We start from the raw sequence: 13170 nt of genomic DNA, 5'->3' as shown, positions 1-13170 counted from the left end.
CCGGCCCCTGGGGCATGCCAGGGGGCAACCAGCCGGCTGCCCGGGGAGGCTGCTGCTTAACTGGGCACTGCCCATCGGCCGGTTTCTGGTAGAGAGAGAAGGTTTGTGGTTAATAGGGTGGGGTGAGACCCCTGAGTCAGGGAAGAAAGTGTGATGTGGTGTCTGGGGCCGACTGGGCTGGGGGTCTGGGGCCGAGAGAGGCAGGCTGTCTAGAGGAGAGAAGAGGGGATGTTCAGTTACTTTTTCGGCACTGGGTCGTGGGTGCCAGACTGGGGGTTGCAGCGACGCGTGGGGGCTGGGTGGCGTGTCGGTGTCAGGCTGGAGCTTGCAGGAGGACGCTGGTGCCAGACAGCGAGCTGGCAATTGGCTTTAGGTGGCAGACAGCGACTTGGGGCTGGCTGATGCTCCCGTTCTCTTCCTAAAGTTGTGTGTGGGAGGAGAGGTGGGGTGCTTGTCGGGGCTCCGTATTGCCTGGCCTCTGTGCCAGCCTGCATTTCTAACCGGCTTCAGAGCTGCGGTGCCTCGGAGGTGTCACTGTTTTGCCGTGACGGCTTGGTAGTCTCTGCACGGATCTGTTAATATCAAATCAATCTTTTACTCCCGGGGTGCATCTTGTGAATTCTGATGGCTGTTTTACCTGATGCTGCTGGCTGCACGAGAAATGCGGGCAGCTGATATGCAGATGGGCCGCCTCGCCACGCGGCCGTCCAGCAGAGCCTCCCTTTCCCTTTGCTTAGTGAGTTACAGGTGGGCTCGGTTTGCTCTGAGGCTGTGGTGTTGGCACAGCAGAGACACTGCCGGCTGAGATCAGACCGACAGATCGTGGGGCTTTCTGGTGATCTGTGTGGCGTGACGGGTCCGTGTTAAGTCCTGGCACCATGGCGATGGCCATGGCAACGAGCCCCCCGCCATCTGTGGGAAAGGAAGGCAAAAGAAAGTGCGGGGGGTGCAGATTTTGCCTATGGGATTTCAAACAAACAGCGCTTCCGAACTTTGTATCTGCTGCCCTGTCTCGAATGCTGAACAGTCTGTGATAGCCGTCCACCGTGCCAGGCTGCCTTTTTCCGGCCGTACACCCAGAACAGCAGCGCTGCAGTAGGCAGCTGTTCCTCCCAAACTAGCACAGCAGTGTGCAGCACTCAGGCTAAGTGTGTCATCATGGCCTCCACTAGCAGCTGACCCACATAGGGGATTAGAAGGCTGGCTGGTTACTAGCTGGCCTTGCTGCCTGTAAGTTAAGAGGTGCTGGAGCTTCAGGGTTCTGTTCTTGGTTGGGGGTTACTGTCGAGAGTGTAATGAGCCAGCGGGGCTGAGCTGGTGAGAAACCTGGCCCTGTTTTGCTCCTTTTACCTCCCCGCCTCTTGGTCGTTCATCTCCCTGCTTGGAGGGCAGAGGGGTTCACAAAGGGAGATGGGCCAGTCCTTCCTCTGCGGAAAGAGTGAACACAACACATCAGAAATCCCAAGCACAGAGCGGAACTGGGGTAAGAACTCAGGACTCCAATGTTCCCAGTCCTGTTCTCAACCCTCTGGCTCCAAAATAAACATACTTCCCACAGCCCCTTCTCTCCACTAGTCAGTCCCCTCCCCCCCAGCTCGCTGCTCCCCTTTTGGCTCCATCCACTTCAGGGCCAGTTTCTCCCTGAGGTCTGGCCAGCCCAACCCAGGATGGTTTACACCTTGTTGAAGAGACGTCAGTTATCAAGCAAGAGGAACAGTTTCCGTTTGGCTCCCAATAATGTAGCCTCTGAGAAAATGAACCTAAGCTGGTTAATAATCTCATTACCCTTTCCCCCTGGATGCTACTTGGTGGTTTTCTGAATTTCTTCCTGCCTGGAAAATGGAGGCAGGTTAGAGAGTCGACTCTCGGGTTCTCATGCCCTAGCAAAATGCTGTGGCTGCAAATCTAGCAGGGAGAGGAACATGTGTTTGATGTATAAACCCATTTGCTTTCAGAGCTGGTGTTTCTAAGCCTTTAGCAACGTGCCTCGTGGGCTAATAGCTCACATTTTAGGGATACATTTGGGGATGTTGTTTCTGATGCGCGCTCTGATTTCCACCAGCAGAGGGCCAACTTTGATCTACTTTTCTGAGTTCTGGCCTGGTGGCCCGCTATTTGGCTGGAGCTTGCGGCAGCTGGCTGGAGAAATGGGAACGATTGGGAAGAATCCAGCTCCGTAGTTGTTGGGCTTTTCAGCCTTCCTGTAAGGAATGTTAACTGCCTCTGGTTAGCCATCCGATCCTGTTAGGAGAGCCCGGTTGTGCTCTTTATTCTTCTGTCTCTTCATGGTATCCCTTCTGCTTGCTCTGTGTCTCATCCACGCTCTCTCATGCTTTCTCATCTCTTCCCTTTCCCCTTCCATTTTATCTTCGTCTGTTGTTTCCCTACTGCATGCATTCCCTTATCCGGCTCCCTCTCTCCTTGCAGCTTTCCGTTGCCTTGTGCCTCTCCGTCTCTTCAACCTCCCTCTCCCTCCTCTGTTTTCATGTCCTTCAGTCATTATATGCCTCTGTTCCCCTGTCCTCACTCGGCTCTTTCCATCCCCAGCCCCCCTTCCGGGCAATGAGCCACTGCCCCATCGGCCCCTTGCACTTCTGCTGGTGGTGGTCTCTCTGGGCACTCAGCCATCGGATTTGTGTTCGGCTCTCCTTGTGCCTCTCCATGATAACTGCTTGCCAGGTTTGGCTGGTATCTCTTGCCAGGCCCACTTCCAGATGGCTTTGCCAGGCTTCCTTTTGAATTTTTGCCTTGTCCCCTGGGCACCAGCCCCTGGAAGACAATTAGCTGCTCAGTGAGCTAATGCGGATTCAGGGACTCTTACTGTGGAGCGCTTGCAATGGCCATCATGCCCCCACCTTCTTTATTCATCAACCTAACCCGGCCGGCCTCTCAGAGAGCAGCGGCGTTTTGCATGGATGTGGTGTGTCAGGGATGGAGCGGGAAACGATTTGCAGCAGGCTGCAGTAGCCTACGGGAGACCAAGGAGGCAGCTGATTCGCAACAGCCCTGTGCAGCAGACCATAGTATCTTGCAGGAGACAGTGTACTGGGATGCATGTGATCCTGATTTGCAGGATCTTTCAGAGAGAGGGTGCATTAGGATGCAGTTGACAGTGATTTGTGGATCCACCCTGCAGCAAGCTGCAGTAGGGAAGCGAGGTGCATGCAATACAGATTTTAGAATGTCCTTCCCCCAAGGAAAAACTTTAAAAACAACCAATAGTCTAATAGCACCTTAAAGACTAACAAAGCCAGGAAAGCAGGGACGCCCGTAACACAGACTTCAGTGACTCCCTGCATTATGCATTGAGGACAGCTTGCATTAGGCCTCCAGTGTGAGGACTCTGACATGATCTTGGCCCGGGATGTAGAGCCCACGCTCAGATTGCAGAGGGGGCTGGTATTGACAGCTGTCCGATTAGGAGACTGTCACTTTGAAAGAGAAATTAGAGGTTTCTTTTTCAAGTGACGAGGAATCACACAAGACATGTGGGGCCTTCCAGCCGTGTCGCAAACCAGGGTCGAGAGAGGCCAGCTTGTGTATTCTGTAAGCCATGCAAATGCACTTTTTTTAGTGTTTACCCAGAAGGTCGCAATGGCAGCGCAGGAGAGGCTGCTCCTGAGAGGTGCAGAACCACTGCTGCCCTCCCCGTTGGCTTCCATGGCTGGATGGAAGCTCGCAGCCTCTCCGGACCTGTCCTTTACATGCATACAGAGCTGAACAAAAGCACCAAGTTAATAAAAGAAATGAGTTCTACAGTGGAGAGCTGGACTTTCAGCTTTTCACAGAGGCAAATTAAGGTTCCATGCAGACAAGCAATAGCTTCCTTCTCCCATTGGTCTTAGCTGCTCCTGAATCTCTCTCTTCTTTTTCTTCCTAAAAATTCTGTGCATCATGTATAGCTCCCTTACTGTCAGCTTCCAGTATCACTTCAGATCATTGTTGTAAACCTGTGCTCATAGGGTAGGTCTAGACCAGTGTTTCTCAACCTTTTTAAATTAAGTAACCCTTTAAAAAAATAAAATAAATAAATTATAAGTACCCCCAGTACCTACTTTCAGAGACGCAAGATTTTTTTCTACCATTGCAACACATTTGTTCAAACAACTTAAGCGTAGCCGGGTAGGCAATGAGATTGTTTGGTGTAAAAAGTACAAAAATAATAAAGCGCTGTAAAACTTAAAACAAAAATTCAGTTTTCTCCAAATATCAGTTGTGTTGACATACCTCCCCCCCGACTTCTCTCGAGTACCCCAAGGGTACTCGTCCCACTGGTTGAGAAACACTGGTCTAGATTCCACTCTTTTATCGGAAAAAGCTACGCAAATTGCGCTCCACGATGTGGGCAGCTTTTTTCGATCGCTTTTCCAGAAGATGCTTTTCTGCCATTTGGCCCAGTCTAGACAGGGCCAAATGGCAGAAAAGCCTCCTCTTATGGCAGAGCCCTTATCCCTTGTAGAACGAGGCATACAGAGCTCCCTGAAAGAGCGAGTTTGCTCTTCCACACAAAAGTGAAAGAGCAAACGCATTCCTTGAACGTGGCAGAGTTTTTCTGGGATATGGGAAAACTCCCACAGTGTACATGTACCCATATTTTAATCATTCCCGTGTTTTCTGTTTTAAGACTAAACAATTCCTGTAGTACGTTTACACACTTTGCATCACAAAGAATCTCAGCGTGTCTGGCAGTTGGTCTGTGGAAGTCACATAAACAGCCATCCTGTTTCCAGTGGCTTCAGTGCAGCCACTTCTGGTGTGAAGCACAGGAGCTGTTTAGCAGCCCTCAGGCACGATCGCTGCATAGAAGTTGCCACAGGAAAGGAAAACACCAACTTCTGCTTGAAATGAAAAGTTGGACTTTCATTCTCCAGCCGGAATGTGGTCAGGGCGTAAGGGGTGATGTGCTTGTTCTTGTGAAAAAAGCTGAGGAATGTTGAAAAACTGTGTGCTCAGGGCTGCAGCTGTACATCTCATTGGAAACCCCCTTTCCGGTCACACGTTGTATTCTGTTGGTGCACTGGTTCAGTACGGACTCAGAAGGAAGGGTACCACCTACTGAATTACCAACATCTCTAGTTGTGGTTCCCGGGTTCTCCCTAGAGATGTCCTATCGAAATACAGATCAAACTGTACCGGTGTCTGGCCTAACAGGTTGGTTTGCTGGCAACAGAAGCAATTCAGTGTGGGTTAGGGTAGATTTCCATTATTATTTTACTTTAATATTTACCACAATAATGGCACTTTATCCAGCTTAGTCACTGCAGTAGGCTGTCACCGCACTGCTCTGGTTTTGGCAGTGACAAAGGAGTTCTCTCAGATACAGCAACATACACTCTGACCATGCACAGACACACGGAGACGGAGATCCCACAGTGCTGCTACCTCCTAAGAACTGGCATACTGAGCCCGACCAATGGTCCTTCCCAGTGTCCTGTCTGCCGGCAGTGGCCATTGCCAGGTGCCCCAGAGGGAATACACAGAACAGGGAACCATCAAGTGATCCATCCCGTCACCCATTCCCTGCACTTGGCAAATATAGGCTGCGTGCACTATTTGGGTAGCCTAACCCTAACCTATCAGTCATCGATGGACCTTTCTCCATGAATGTATCTAACTCTTTTTTGAACCCAGTTATAGTCTTGGTCTTCAAAACATCCTGTGACAAGGAGTTCCACAAGTTGTATAGGTTTTTTTGTAAGAAAAAAATTCTTCCTTTTGTTTGTTAAAACCTGCTGCCTATTAATTTCATTTGGTGACCTCAAGAACGTGTGTTATGCGAAGAAGTAAATAACATTTCCTTATTTACTTTCTCCATATAGACATCTCTCCTCTGAGTCATCTTTCTTCCAAGCTGAAAAGCCCCAGTGTTATTAATTTCTCGTCACGTGGAAGCTGCTTCATGCCCTGAATAATTTTTGTTTCCTTTTTCTGAACCTTTTCCAATTCCAATATTTGGGCGGTTTTTTTAGATGGGTAGGGGGACAACATCTATCTGCAGAATTCAACATGTGGGCATAAAAGGGGTTTATATAGCAGCTATATATTATTGTCTCTCTTATTCTCTATGCCTTTCCTAATGATCCTCAACATTGTTTGCTTTTTTGATTGCTGCTGTACATTGAATGGATGTATTCAGAGAAACATCCACAATAACGTCAAGGTCTCTTTTTTGAGTGGTAACAGCTAATTCACACCCCCATCATTTTCGTGTTTAGTTGGCGTTGTGTTTTCTAATATGCATTGCTTTGAATTTGTCAACACTGAATTTCACCTGCCATATTGTTGCCTAGTCACCCAGTTTTCTGAGATCATTCTGAAGCTCTTTGCAGACTGTGTGGGACTTAACTGACCTCAAAAGTTCCATCTAACGGAGCGGAATCCAATCTTGTCACATAGAACATAAAATAAGAGCAGATTTTTTTCAAGTCTTTATAGGCTGATCTTAAGGTAAGAAATAAGAGCCCATTTATAAAGGTAAGGAAAGTATGTTCTAGTACAGAGTTTCTCAACCTTTTTTTTTTAAAATAAAGTACCCCATTTTTAACAAAAATAAGTACCGACAGTACCTACAGTTTTCAGACACACAATTTTTTTTCTACCATTGCAACACACTTGTTCATACAACTTAATTGTAGCCGGGCGGGGGATGAAATTTTTGGGTATAAAAAGTACAAAAATAATAAAGTGCTGTAAAACTTAAAACAAAAATTCAGTTTTCTCCACATTTTAGTTGTGTTAATGGACCCCCCAGACTTCTCTCGAGTACTCCTGAGGGTACTCGTACCACTGGTCGAGAAACATTGCTCTAGTAAGTACATTGCTCTGTTCGCGTCTCTGCCACTAATTTGCTGTGTGACCTTGGGAAGGTCCCATTACCGCTCTGTGCCTCAGTTTCCCTATCTATAAATTGAGGATCACAGTGACTGCTTCAGAGAGGAGGTTATGCAAGGCCATCGCTATTATTTCTTAATTGTTACAAAGTGCTCTGTGGTCATTGTTTGAAAAGGCACAACCGCGCCAAGCATCTTTCCCACTGAATTTCACAAATTAGTGAGTGTCTGTAGGAACCGAATTAGAAAGCAGAAACCAGGATAAAACACCATGATATGCTGTTCCTTCATTTCCTTTTTGCTCTTATAATTTCCATTATTTCTGACAGTGCTTCATTGTTTAGTTGTTATTTTTTTACAATAAAATACGGATAGTCTATTTCCTAGCACACGATGAGAGTTGGTAATTTCGGATTACTCCAAACAGTCAAGATGGACCAATGGATTTGGGCACTGGTCTGGGAAGCAGATGATGTGGGATTTATTTCTGGTTCTGCCATTGGTCTTGGGCAAGTCACAGCCCTCTTCTGTGCCTCAGTTTCCCTGGCTGTAAAATAGCCACAACTGACCTATATGGATGAAAAGTCTTTGCTAGAGTGAAGAGTTTACACCGCGGCAACGTCACTGCTATTAAATTCTTGCTGAGAAGTGGGACGAAACGGCTACTTTTTGTGTGCCAATGCGAAAAGCCTGGGGATTTGTGAAGGGCAGATTAATGAGGCCCTACTCTGTCACTGCCCCCTTTCCTCCCCTCCAAAGTTTCCCAAAGCAGCTAAATATATACCTGCCATTTCCAAGGTAGAGCTCCCTGCATGTAGGAGCTGTAATTGGCGAGTCAGTGAAATTATAGCCATGGGTTCTGGCATTTGGATCCTCCTCATTGGCATAATAATTCCCCCCTAGGTAGCTGGTATTTAACTTGTCTTATCTGTTTCTGATAGGTGTAATTACAGTGCCCACTAATACTGTAATATCAGAGCCATTGTCTGGGTGTGGGAGAAAGGGCATGGGGTTGAAGGAGAGTTCCCCTCTGTGCCAGCCTCTTACATCCAAGCAAATGCTGTTACTAAAGGGCACATGATATGACTAGGCAGCTGCTATGGTGCTACCATGATAATAGCCCGTACCTACCCTCCCTGCCCCCTCCTGGGATTCATATGCTGTGGCGTGTTTGAGATTCTCCTCCACGCTTTGCAGCTAGGTTGCATCCTTAGTGGTAGGACGAGTGTTCGGCGAGAGGCAGCAGTGATAGCGATGCCTTATGTTTCTGTTGCTCCCCAAGAGGTTGACACGCGGTGGGTAAAATCACTAAGACTTCACTGCACCCTCATTTGCATCTTAATCCAGACTCTGGCTCCAGTTTTACACTTGCTGGGCAAACTTCCCATTCAAGTCAGTGGTTCTAATTCTCTAGGGATCAGACCCATCACCTATAGCAGTCTCTCAGGTCCAGATTTAGGTGCCTAAGTACCTTTGAGGATCTGGGCTCCAGTGAATTCAATATTGACTTTAGAGCGGGACGTGTTCCTCAACAAAGCTGAGCCTCTGATTCTGCCAACCTCTCTCTGGGCCTGATGCTGCCCCACGAAGATTAGGGGTGCTTTCCCCCGGCTGGCCTGGGTGCCAGATCAGACCCAGCCTCTTTGACCGGAGGACTGGGTAGAACACGACTGACAGGAGGCGGAAGTGGGGGCATGGAAACCGTGCGGTGGCAACCAGGAAACTGGAACAAGAGTCTTTGGTTTAAAACTGGGCTACTTAACTTTGGAAACCCCAGGGGCGGCAGTGATACTCACAGCACATGCCGAGGGCCACAACTTAAGTGTGAAGTATCAGAGAGGTAGCCGTGTTAGTCTGGATCTGCAAAAGCGGCGAGGAGTCCTGTGGCACCTTATAGAGTAACAGATGTATTGGAGCATGAGCTTTCGTGGGCAAAGACCCACTTCGTGCATTTGACGAAGTGGGTCTTTGCCCACAAAAGCTTATGCTCGAATACATCTGTTAGTCTATAAGGTGCCACAAGATTCCTTGTAACTTAAGTGTGGTTGCATATACATGTAGATATACGCAAATAGCTTATTTCACACTGACGGGCATGAATACAAAGCATTTTCCACAATGCTCCGGCAGTCCTTGCTCCTCCTCTCTGGGGGCTAGAAATGCCGACACTCTGCACCCGTCCGTGCCAGCCAGCCTGTCCACTTGTGTCTTTCGGTGTTCACCCCACCTGGAAGACGCCTCGCCGTTGTGGAGCGTGTTCCCAGTGGAGGCCAGGTTCAAAGGCCCTGTGTAAACCCAAACTGCACCGCGGGCCACATGTTGAGTAGCCCTGCTTTAAAATCTGCTTTGCATAATGCAGTAGGTCTCTTCTGGCTCTGCCGAAAAGAAAGCGCGTGAGTGTTGCACGCTGCACTATGAGGAATATACAATTTAAGTTGTAGCCAGGTTCCTATATTTCTTCCTAGTGAAAAACCAGCATCCACCCACAGTTCCAAACAGTTGGCATTTGAGCTTTGTTCGTTGGATGTAGTTGGACGCAGTAATGTTCTGCTGCAGAGGTTCAGATTAACTTTTGTTGTAATCCCTTTGCTCTGGAATACACAACACCTTCTGCAAACAGAATCCACTCTCCTGGATTGACGATGGTAGTAGCGGCCGCTCCCCTGGATGTATGCATGGATCCTAGAGCTCTCATCTGTTTCTGAAGAGGGATTCGGAGCTAATGCAGGGGTGGCCAACCTGAGGCTCATAAGAAAAAAAATTGCGGCTCCTGACGGAACCGGGATGGAACCCGGAACCGGTCAGGTCAGCCGCTCGCACGGTCTGTGCCGTTCTGCTCACGACCCCGAGTGTCATATCCTGCATGTGCAGACGGGGTCACACACAGCGTCCCAGCCTGCACGTGCTAGCAGCTAGCCGCTGAGCACAGGAAGCGGCTTCGGTAGTGGCTCCAGGACCCAGGCATAAGTTTATGGAGGGAGATGCCTGGCTCTGGAGAAGGGGAGGGATCGGGTGGGTGGGGGGTGCGCGTGGCATCCCAGATGCGGCGCAGCCGAGCGTAAGGTTGGGGAGGAGGCGGATTGGGTTACAGCAGGGAGGGGAGGTGTCTGGCTTTGGGGAAGGAAAGGGAAGGGGGATTGGGTTGCGCACGACGTCCTGGCCAGCTCATGCTCAAAGCCGGCCATTCAGCGCACATGCCCCAGCGCCTGGAGGGAGACGCGCGGCTGTAGAGGCAATGGCTCCAGGACCTGAGAATTAGGTTAGAGCTGGGGGAGGAGAATTGGGTTGCGGGGGAGGGTGTGCCTGGCTTTGGGGAAGGGGAGGAGAGGGGAATTGGTTTGGAGAGGGAGGGGTGCCTAGCTTTGGGGAAGGGGAGGAGAGGGGAATTGGGTTGGGGAGGGAGGGGTGCCTGGCTTTGGGGAAGGGGAGGAGAGGGGAATTGGGTTGGGGAGGGAGGGGTGCCTGGCTTTGGGGAAGGAGAGGAGAGGGGAATTGGTTGGGGGGGGGGGTGCCTGGCTCTGGGGAAGGGGAGGAGGACTGGGTTAGAGCGGGCTGCTCTTTCCCTCCCCTAAACAGCTGGCACGCTTCCTGAAATGCTGGGTCTGTCGTACCACTGGGGACTTTTCCCCCTGCTGCCTGCGCGGTGGGTGGGGAGAGGGAGTAGGAATCCTGGGACTGCATGCCAGTTCCAATTTCTCAGGAAGCACGTGGTTGTCGTGGGGAGCAGAGGGAGAGCGCGCGCTTCCTGAGAAGTTGGAGCTGGCATGCAATCCTGGGACTCCTACGCGCACTCCCTGTGCAGGCAGGCAGCGGGGGGAAGGAAGTCCTTGGCGGAGCGACAGACCGGGCATTTCAGGAAGCGCACCAGCTGTTTAGGGGAAGGGAAGAGCTGCTGCGTGCTTCCTGAGACCTGGGATCTCCAGGTACTAGCCCCAGCTGTCTCTGTCCCTCCCTCTGGCCAGACCGCCCCTCCCTCCCCCCCCCGCAGTACTCTGTCCACTGCCCCCACCAGCATAGTTGGGGCCACATTAGGGAGGCTTGGGAAGGGCCCTTTTTGAAGGGGTTATTTTTTTGCATCTTACTTGTGTGGCCCCGACTGACTTTTCTGTGGGTCAGTGACCCCTGACTTAAAACAGGTTCCCTGCCCCTCTCATAAATAAAGACAACACTGGAACATTTTGTGTTTGGTATACTATTTATTTTAAAATGAAGCCTGGCCAACAAGCCCCCAGTTGGGGCCAAGCCCCCATCTGGCTGCAGCATCAGAACACTCCTGCACCCCCAAACCTGAGCCTGTCATTCACTGGAACCCCCTGTCCTGAGCCACTCACATCCCCAAACGCCTGCACCCCCACATCCCCAGTCTTCTGCCACAGCATTCCTGCACCATCCACACACTGCAAATGTGTCCTGAGCCCATCATACTCCCAGCCCTGAGCCCCTCACACACCGCAGCCCAAACTCCTGCACCCTCACAGCCACAGCCTGCGGCTTGCTCAGCACCCCGACCCTCCACCTGACCCCAACACTCTCCAGCCTGGAGCCCTCTCCCTGAGTCAGCATCCTCTTCTCTACCTCCTCCTGCACCCAAATTCCCTCTCAGTGCTTTTTTTGTGAGACGCAATAGCTGTGGAGACAGCGTGAAGAGCGGGGGCAAAGTTGAGCCAACCGGGGGGGGGGGGGGACTCCGAAGACTGGGGGAAGAGTTTTTTCATTTCCAGAATGTATCTGATATTTTTCTCAACCCTAAAAAGAGATTCCTCGTACAACAACCATATGCATTATTTTAAATGGCAGTCTGGACACAATAGGCCAGCAGACAATTCAGAAGGTTCTGCCCTCACGAATCCCCAAGCTTTTAGCATTGGCACACAAAAAGTAGCCGTCTCTCTCCACTTCTCAGCAAGGACGTAATGGCAGTGACATTGCAGCAGTGTAAATTCTTCATTCTAGCAAAGATTTTTCATTCACATAGGTCAGTTGTGGCTATTCAGTGAATTTAACCTCTCCCTCCATTGCCGTCTGTCTGTGGGTGCCGTGCCATTTTGTATAACGTTATTCGTTCCAAGCACTTCACGGAAGAATTCCTGCAGATACTTTTCTGTCTATTGGGAGCACTTTGTGGTGGGCTATTTGACATTCACGCTGATTTGATAGGACATGAAAAGCTCGTGCGTTCTGTTTCCTGGTTGGATAAGCCATCACTCTCTGTGGTTAGATCTCCAATGCAAATACTCACAATTACTTATTGTATCTTTGTTTTTTAGTCATATTCTCCAGTAGACTGTAAGCTCCTTAGGGCACGGACCCCACTGGGTTCTGCGTTCATACAGCCTGGGCAAAATACGGCCCATGGGCTGCATCTGGTCTGCCAAGCCATGTGCTCCGGCCCATGGAGGCAGTGGGGAGCCCCAGGCAGGCTCTCCTGCTTGCCTTGCATGCCACTCTGAAACGCGGCTGCGGGGCGCTTTCTTTTTGAGTCCAAAGGGGAGAGGGAACAATTCAGAGGCTGCTCCTGCCCGCAGCACAATCCCATTGGCCAGTTTCTGGACAGATACTGGCCAGTGGGAGCTGCCTGTTTGAATAACAGGCAGCCACAAAGCACAACCCTCCTGCTCACTCACTCAAGGACATGGCCGAAGCATTTTAAGCTCTGCAATCAGGCAGGCTGGTAAGTCTCTTGGTGAGACCCTGCTTCTGGCATCTCGGTCCCTCCCTTTTCCAATCCTCTACCCCACACTGCTGCCCTGCTACTCCACATGCACCCATACCCCTCCCAGATCTGTCATCCCAATCTCCTGCCCTAGATCATAGTCCCCTCCTAGCCTAGCTCATATCCCAAAACTCTGCACCCCAGTTCCCTTCCCTAGGTCACAACCGCCTTCTTCACCCAAACTTCCTCCCAGACCCCATTCTCCCTCCTGCACCCCAATCTTTACCCCAAGCTCCACTCTGCACCCAGCCTCCATCCCAGACCCCACATTGCCTTCATTAACACCACGGAAGAGTGTGGCCCTGTGACGGCGCGTTGGGGGTCCCCCGTCTCCTGCACCCCGAAATGGCACAAACAGACTGCACCAGCTGGTGGAATAGAGGAAGTTTATTGCCTCTCCAAGATACAGCACAGCACAGATGTAATCTGGTCACAGAGCTGGGCTAGGATGCCTCAGGCCCCCTTGAGATGGGGGAGACTGGGCCCCTAAACTCCAGCCCCTTTCCCTAGGCTGTCTCCTCCATGCTCCCAGACACCAACTAACTAACACTCTTCCAGCCCTGCCCCCCAGCCAGGGCAGCCTCCACCTTCCTTTGTTCCTCTCCATGGGGGGGGGGTCTGGCCCTA

At 50.6% G+C, this 13170-nt stretch overlaps 1 protein-coding gene across 2 annotated transcripts in view; it reads left to right on the top strand.

Annotated features, from left to right (window-relative positions):
* The window catches only part of LOC142824448 (opioid-binding protein/cell adhesion molecule homolog), a 999900-nt gene that overhangs the window by 585951 nt on the left and 400779 nt on the right, over positions 1-13170 (top strand). The window lies entirely within an intron of this gene.

Source organism: Pelodiscus sinensis, unplaced genomic scaffold (genome assembly GCF_049634645.1).
Source record: "Pelodiscus sinensis isolate JC-2024 unplaced genomic scaffold, ASM4963464v1 ctg35, whole genome shotgun sequence".
In the NCBI taxonomy this organism is placed as follows: domain Eukaryota; kingdom Metazoa; phylum Chordata; order Testudines; family Trionychidae; genus Pelodiscus; species Pelodiscus sinensis.
The sequence above is the reverse complement of the archived record's forward strand: the minus strand, read 5'-3'. Positions and strand labels throughout refer to the sequence as shown.